The 8,849-nt window shown below is 40.6% G+C and overlaps 1 non-coding gene across 1 annotated transcript; it reads right to left on the bottom strand.

The window, feature by feature from the left end:
- Nucleotides 1-1,723: 1,723 nt before the first annotated feature.
- LOC118710768 lies at nucleotides 1,724-1,828 on the bottom strand. The gene has a single exon (XR_004985521.1). It is a non-coding gene; the product is annotated as a small nucleolar RNA SNORD88 (small nucleolar RNA).
- Between the last annotated feature and the right edge of the window lie 7,021 nt (nucleotides 1,829-8,849).

Below are 8,849 nucleotides of genomic sequence, written 5' to 3' on the forward strand. Positions count from 1 at the left end.
CACCCACTCTGAACCATGTAGAAAACTCCTTCACTTACTGCAGCTGAAGGTCTGAGCTCACCCGTGTGCAGCTGCTGGGATGCACACCAGCAGTTTTGCAGTAATTTCCTGACTTTCCGACTCTGCCCGAGGCCAGTCACTGGCCTAATGCAATCTGCGAACTGCCAGGGGAATAGCAGGAGGACTGAGGTGATGAGTCTCCAAGATAACCCCCAGGGAGCCTCACCTCCTGGTATTCTCACCCTGTGTACCCCTCTCATAGGGTAAATCAAGGTGGACCTGTGTGATTAACGGAGTCCTGTGGAAGGCCACAGGGGATGACTTCAGAGGACAGATCATAACAGACATTGCAGCGTGTCCCTTGGTTTCGTGGATTTCTAGCTCTGGGGGAAGCCAGCTATCAAGCTGTGAGGATGCTGAAGCAGCCCTGAGGAAAGGCCCACATGTAGAGAAACTGAGGCCTCCTGCCAACAGTCGCACCGCCTTGGCAGCTATCTGGGTGAGACCCTTGGGAGTAGATTCTCCAACTGCAGTTAAGGATGCAGATGGGTGAAGTCACATCAGACGTCTAACCTTCCGTGAGAAACCTAAATCAGAACCATTCAGCCAAACCACAGCCAAATTCTTGACCCACATATAGGGGTGGGGCAGAAGTAGGTTTACAGTTGTGAGTATGGGAAACAGTTTATTCTTGTATTATTATTTATTATAGGTATTTTTTCCATGCAAACAACTATAAACCTGCGTTTGCCCATCCCGGTTTATGGCACTATGAGATAATAAATGATTCTACTAATTTGATGGTGATTTGGATCATAGCATTAGATGAATAATGCAAGAGCCAAGTCCCAAAGACACATAATAGCTTTTCTCTCAATGGTCTTTCTATGTTTACTTTTTTGTAAAGTCAGGCTGTAGCAAGAAGTAATTAAGAGCATAGACGTTGGTGGTAGACCTGGTTCACATCCCAGCACCATCACTTTCTAGTTTTGTGACCTTGAAAGAAGCTGTTTAACCTCTCAGAGCTTCAGTTTCTTCATTTTTAAAATGAGGAGGTCCCAGCTCTTTTGCCTTAGTAGATAGAGCTTTGGCCTGCAGAATGTAGGGTCTTGGGTTTGATTTCGGTCAAGGGCACAGCCAGGGTTGCAGGCTCGATCCCCAGTAGGAGGGGTGCAGTTGATCAATGATTCTCTGTTCTCATGGATGTTTCTTTCTCTTCCTCTCTCTTCCTCTCTGAAATCAATAAAAATATTTTGAAAAATAAAAATAAAATGGGGAAGGATGATGGTATCTACTTAATGGAGCTGTGGGTTAAAGAAGATTATATATAAAATAAAAATCCTAGATGCTGATACAAATAAAATGTTTAATAAATATAATCTTAAATAAAGGCAGAGAGAGCCAACAACAAAGGCAGAACTCCCACACTGTTTCTCCTATTGACTCTTTTTCTCGACTGATGTACATGAACTTAACAATTTGAATTCAGTTCAACTGTGTTTTGCTATTAAATTCATTGTTCATCCACTGCCTTGCTTTTGTGTGAGTGAAAATATCCTAAGCCTAGAATGGAATACTGGAGTCCATGAGGTTTCTTTTCTTTTCTTTTCTTTCTTTTCTTTTCTTTTCTTTTCTTTTCTTTCTTTTCTTTTCTTTTCTTTTCTTTTCTTTCTTTTCTTTTCTTTCTTTCTTTTCTTTTCTTTTCTTTCTTTTTTAAGAGCCAAGGCCCCTCAGATCCCCAGGTATCAAAGGTCCGGGGGGGGGGGGGGCAGGGGACACCATGTCTTCAAGGGAAGTCAGAGCCCAGTGCTGGGCATCAAAGGGGCTCCATGAGGTTTCTTTGGACAGTCCATTAAATCAAAAGACCTCTGAGAATATTGCCTGTTTTCCTTTATGAATATAGCCACACTGCTCATATTTTAATTATGAAAATGAGAACTTTCTGCAGAGACAGCATTTCTCTGCTTCAGAACATGAGAGACACGTTGTTGTTTCGCCTATTCCTACAAATGCACATTAGTGGAACTTTACCACCAATAGATACAAATTCCAGGGATGCTGGTAGATTTATGGTGGAATGAATAATTCAGAGCTTGTGCAGACCCCAAATTCCAGGCTTCAATTTTTAATGAATTTATCAGTGTGATAGATTGATACAGTCACATCTGAATATAAAACTACTAAATATTTATAGTGATTCTTTATTCAAAAGCCAAGTGATTCCACTTTCTCAAGCTAATAACTTAAGCTGTAAAGGCAGCACTTTTTCTTTGCAAGAATATTTTCCAATCTCCCAACCAGTTAAGTAAGTTGTGTAAGAATAGAACTTATAAAATTCATGTCAAATGGCAGAATCAAAGACTTATTGAAATGAATTATATGCTCAGGAATATCTATTACTGGGTCAGAAGGAGGTCTGTGGGAATTAGTTTTAAACAACCTCGTAGGATAGATCTCCATCATCACTGATAAGCATTCATTTTATTCAGAGTAAATAATTTGAGAAGTTTCTACATAATTACCTTTCTTGTCAGAAATTTCCTGTTATCACACTTTAGACTTTTGCCTGTAAACCTTCTCTTTTGGGAGTAGTCTGATACTTAAACTCAACAGTTAATTAAATTATATTAAGTTTTCATGATGTGCAGGCTTTTAATGCGCACGCGCATGTGTGTGTTGTGTGTTTTTTTTGTTTTTGTTTTTGAGAAAAAATAACCCAATCGTGGACTTTGTCAGACAAGCTCAACCCTTCACACAGATCCATTTTATATCAATCAGGGTTCAATTAGACAAATAAAATCACTAGGACATATATCTTCATAATCTGTATACATATAATTTTTAAATGGGGATTTCATAGGATACAATTGTGGGAGCTGGTTAAACAGTCTCTGTAGGGCAGTCATTTCATAGCTGATCTGGTTTCTGAAGTCTGCAGGCAGGCAGTTGGGAAAGATGGGTGGGAAGTGAGGAAATAAAGGACCAAGTGGAATCCAGGAGCATGAGCGAGAACTCAGGTCAATTCTCACTGACTCGCACCTTGGTGTCATGGGTGTCTGCGGGAGAAGTTGATAGCCTTCGTCAAAAAACTTACCGCATGCCTGGCCAGAAGTGTAAGAAGATGCAGGAGGATCCAGGGCAAGGTGGAGTCACCCTAGAGATACCTTATCGAAGGGTAAGTTATAGGCGTAGTCACTGTTTCACACTAATGATGTGAGCCAGCAACATATGTGAACTATAAAAATCCTGCCTCCACCTTCTGGGCATAAAAATAAAAATGGCCACTGCTCTAACTTCACCCTCCAAATCTTGCATGAAGTATATATTTTTGGCCCTTCCAAACCGGAAACTTATGTGGATGGCAATTCTCAGCTATGTGGTTCAGTCTGGCCAAGTCACCATATTACAAAGACACCGCATCCCCGCATCTTCTATACCAGTGCTTGGCAAACTGCTGCTCGCGAGCCACATGCAGCTCTTTGACCCCTTGAGTGTGGCTCTTCTACAAAATATCACATACAGTGCGACTGAAACTTAGTGGCCCATGAGCGGAAGTAGGTTTTTGGCTCTCAAAAAAAATTTCAATCATTGTACTGTTGGTATTTGGCTCTGTTGACTAACAAGTTTGCCGACCATGGCTCTATACTATTTGTTCTTGTGCCTAGCCTCCCTACCTGGTTTCAGAGGGGTTAATCACTATCAGCCAACACTTGCAACTCTTCTCTTGAAGACATAAGCTTGGGCTACTGGAGTTGCTTTTGGGAATGTCTGGGAGTTTGCTTCCCTGCAAGGCAGACATTGGCTCATGACTGTCCAGTGTATCAGTCCTCCGTGTACCCCAGTAACTTGGATCTTTGCTTTGGATTTAAGTTTCCCAACAATAAAATTCTTCTCTGGCATTTCATATGGCCCAGTCACTAAAAATTTCCCCTAGAAACTTAACTTTTCTATGGTAAGATCCTTGAGAACACATACCTCTGTGCCTCTCTGAGGTTGATGGCCTGACCTATACCTGATTTGATAGGCACCCTAGGTCCTAGATGCCCCATCCTTTCCTCGTGACCTGGCTACGAGGTCCGGGCTCACCGTAAGACATGTCCTTCTCATGTATCCTTCCCAAGAATATCAGCTCTGGCCTGCGCTTATACGTTCAGGTCTTACCCTTTGCCCCAGCAGCAGGCCTTCTGGATCTGCTTGTCAGAGCCTTCCCGAGACTGAGAGCCCTGTTTCTGACCAAAAGAAAAAAAATAAAAGGAGTTGGAAAAGTAAAAAATATTGATAAGTGAAAAAATATGGAAGTGGGAAGCTTGAAGAAGAATCAAGACAGGATAAAATGTTATTCAACATTATTCAGGATATTGTTCTAGATCAGTGGTTGGCAAACTGCAGCTCGCAAGCCACATGGGGCTCTTTGGCCCCTTGAGTGTGGCTCTTCCACAAAATACCATGGCCTGGGCGAGTCTATTTTGAAGAAGTGGCATTAGAAGAAATTTAAGTTTAAAAAAATTGGCTCTCAAAAGAAATTTCAATCATTGTACTGTTACTGTTGATATTTGGCCCTGTTGACTAATGAGTTTGCTGACCACTGTTCTAGATGATGGACACATTGCAATGAACTCACCCAAGCCCCTGACCTCATGGAGCCTATCGTCTCACGAGGAAGAGAAAGACAAAATAAAGAAATACCGGTATTTAACATTCGAGGTAGAAATAAGTCTTAAAGAAAACAAAGCACAGGATGGAGATTAAAAAAAGAACAGCGAGATTAAAAAATACTAATTTACAAAATCAGTCTCCGGGTTGCTGTTTAGAGAGCGTGGTTTGGAAAGTCCTCTAAGGGTGGGGGGCAGGGAGGTCACATTTAGGCAGAGGTCTGAAAGAAAGGAGGCAGTGCATGAAAGGTATCTGGGGGAAAGGATGGTCCATGCAGATAAAACATAAATGTGAAGGCCCATTAGCTTGAGAGAATAAGCAGAGATTTATTGCAGCCTACATTAATTGATTAAGAGGCATCCTGTTATGCACTTTACATATATTATCTCTTTGAATTCTAAAATGGTGATGTGATTAATGTTATGAGAATGTTTTTATATACAAAAATTTTTCTTCATTTATTTTAATAATTTTAATAGGATAAATTCCTACGAGTAGAATTGGAAATCAAAGGATATGGACATCTTTATAGCTCTTTATAGTTTACTACCAAACTAGACTATACAGTCCCTAGGTCTGGCTGGTGATCAGGGCTTATCTGCGGCCACATGCTTGCCGGCTCCACACCCTGCCTCAGTTGTTGGTCAATTCCCTCTATGGGGCCATTGGCGGGGCAATGTGTGGGGGAGGGGTCCTGCTGGCACCTGCCTTGTCTGGCCTGGGGCCTCCAGGCTGGAGGCAGCTCCTGCATTGAGTGTCTGCCCTCTGGTGGTCAGTGCACGTCACAGCAACTAATTGTTCCATCAGTTGTTCCACCATTTGGTCGATTTGCATATTAGGCTTTTATTATATAGGATTGTCTTCCAAAAAAAAACACTGTACCAACAATTTACATTACCACCAGGAATGTAATAATAAAGGACTATTAGAATGGCATGTTTAGTTGCAAATGTCCACACTCAAAGGACAGTTTAACGTTTTCTCAAAGTATAGGGTAGAATGATGTTTTCTAAATTGTTTGTTGTTATTAATGTTTTCTTTAAAGCAAATTTGCTTCCAGGGCACATTTAATCAAAATCCATAATATCAGACCTACACCAGCTTCCATGGACTGTATACCCATGAATTACCATAAACTTTCCTGAGTGCTTGATTTTTGGGAATTGTGGAGTAATAGAGAAGTGCTTTGTTGGCTATTAGGAGCAAATGAGGAACAAAATTCATCCAAAAGGCATAGGCTTGTTCTTCTGGAGTCCTCCACAGCCTTTTCTCAAAGTGGTTTTAAACCACAGATTCTGACTGATAGAAATATTGAAGAATATTCCTAGAAAACCTATTAAGGAAATGCATAACAAAGATTAATCTAATCAATACGGCAACACGGGAGAAATGGATAAGTAACTGGATATTTATTTCCATATTGAATAAGTTGTCAAAGAGCAACAGGGCTCTTATGGAATTTGCTGACCTCATTTCTCTTTCTTTTAACATAATACAATGCGAACACGCAAATTAAGTAGTGGAACAACTGCCAGATATTTTAAGTGAGTGTTGCCTCATTTGAAATTCATGGATAATTGCATCACATGTCTGTATCATTAAAGAGACAGGAGATGTTTTCCTGGGTCTGTTTCCTATGTCTTTTTTCTTCTAGTTTTTCCCAAGAAACTTATTAAGGTTGGTGCTTAATGATCTGATTGAAGCACCCACACACCCAACTGGTTAACTTAGTTATTAACTTTCCATTTCCAAGGCAATAAAATACTCCAATCCCAGGTGTGTTAAGCCCAGAAGAAAAATCACTGCATGTCCTCAACCTAAGGCATGCAATGAATAGTGTTTAGCTTGCTGCGTTGAAGCATTTCCATGTGTTGACCCAGCATAAGGATAGAAAGCCCGAAAGAGGCAACATTGCTATGAATCTGGTACACTTGGTTTTGTCACTGAGATAATTGCGTTGTTACTCTGATTTTGTTTTACTAGTTTGGGTTAAAGTGTAAGGGAAACCCAAGATGATATATAATAAATGCTAACTGTTATTCAGGGTTTATAAAGTTTCCTTTTACAAAATCAATCTCAGGGAGGCTTCTGGCAACATTTTATGTATGGAGGTTATTTGTGATTTTGCTGTACTTCCTTGGCTACCGGAAGAAGGCATATTTCAAGCCATTTTAATCTCTCAGCACTTCAGTAGTCATCTTTTAACATCCATAGAGTCAGTGTTGTTTTTAATATTGGGGTTATTACTGGTGACTTTAAATGAAACTCATTGGGAAGTGCCCGGCTAGCTCAGTCGGTAGAGCATGAGACTCTTAAATGAAACTCATTGGGAACGTATTCCAAAACCGAAATAGTAAAAAACTGATTGCTTATGCTCTGTTTACAAATGTCATTGGTGGGGGCTAAATTTAGAAGCAAGGCAGCAGTGCCCTGGGTGAGAGCTCTCTTGAGATAATTTTTCATTGAAGAGAGGTAACCAAATTATTTTCCGTTTCAAAGATGTTTATTTATTTTTTGTAAGCAAAGGCAAAGGAGCTACGCAGAGTAAGAAGCCATCTACGTACCATCTCCCCACACAGGGTGGACAAGCTGAGCTTCAGTGAGCCCCAGAAGACCTGGTTGCAAGCCGAGATGGAACTGCTGGAGCATGCATCACTGATCTGTGATCCCACATCAAGGCTGAGGGGTGATGGATCGTCTGCCTCTCCTGTGCTTGGTCCCAGGAGTTCCAATGCAGTCTCTTTGTTCCTTCCTTGCAAGTGAAAAATGTATTATAAAGATGGTTTGTGTACTCATCCTATATCCTTTTGGGTTCTTCTTGTTTTATGACCGCAGAGTTTCACTGTAGATTTTCTCCTGTCCTAATGCCTTTTCTTTGTCATTTATCATGCTGGCAGTTTAATAGAATTGCAAGCCTGACAGATGGTGTTGGGATGTTCTTTCCACACAGTGCTAAGGAGCTTTAACCCTATCAGTGAGTCTCCTGACACACTATTGCACAAAGTGGCACTAACCATCCTGATATGACAAAGCAGTAACCAGCAAAGTAAAAGTGTACATGCATCAATTGCATGTGTTTTTACCTTCAGTGCTTTGGAAGAAGGGCCATCATGTAGGCAGCTGGGATAGTACTCTTGGTTAATAAAACTCACAGAGGAGGTAAAGTAATGTTTGTGAAAATACCTAGGTAGGGTATAGTTTCTCTTCCAGACAATAGCAAGAAAAGCAGGATCTAGCAAGGCAGAAAAAATATGAAAAACAGTTACATCGTAAGCAACTAAAGAGACTTAACTACAACAAGACTGTACACGCAGTACACAAAAGTGAGCACCAAGAGTGTCTACCTCAGGTAACTGGGGAGGCTGACCACTGGGCCATATAAGACACCAAGCACACAAAGCCATCCTACCAACTCAGGGGAGCAGTAAAAATGCCAAGGCAAGGAAGCAGATATCAAACAAAAGAAATGGAGGAGAACAAAAGACTGGGTATAGAGTTCAAAACCATGGTTATAAGGTTTTTCAAGAATATCCTAGAAAAGGCAGATAAAAAAATATTATACAGAGACGCAACAGCAGACTAGAGGAACACAAAAATCAAGTCAAAGATTTGGAATACAAGGAGGCAAAGAACACTCCTCTGGAGAAGCAAGAAGAGAAGAGAATCCAGAAAGTTGAAGATAGTGTAAGGAGCCTCTGGGACAACTTCAAGCGTACAACATAAGAATTATGTGCCAGAAGAAGAGAGAGGGTAAGATACTGAAAACCTATTTGAAGAAATAATGACAGAAAATTTCTCCACTTGGGGAAAGAAATAGACTTATAAGTCAGGAAGTACACAGAACTCCAAACAAAAGGAATCCAAAGAGAATCACACCAAGACATACCATAATTAAAATGCCAAGGGCAAAAGACAAAGAGAGAATCCTACAAGCAGCAAGAGAAAAACAGTTAGTTACCTATAAGGAAGCACCCATATGATTATCAGCTGACTTTTCAACAGAAACTATGTAGGCCAGATGGGAGTGGCAAGAAATATTCAAAGTGATGAATAGCAAGAATGTACAACCAAGATTATCCAGCAAAGCTATCATTCAGAATTGAAGGTCAGCTAAAGAGCTTCACAGATAAGAAAAAGCTAAAGGAGTTCATCACCACCAAACTAGTATTATATGAAATGCTGAAAGGTATTCTTTA

Source organism: Pipistrellus kuhlii, unplaced genomic scaffold, assembly GCF_014108245.1.
Source record: "Pipistrellus kuhlii isolate mPipKuh1 unplaced genomic scaffold, mPipKuh1.p scaffold_m20_p_1, whole genome shotgun sequence".
NCBI lineage: Eukaryota > Metazoa > Chordata > Mammalia > Chiroptera > Vespertilionidae > Pipistrellus > Pipistrellus kuhlii.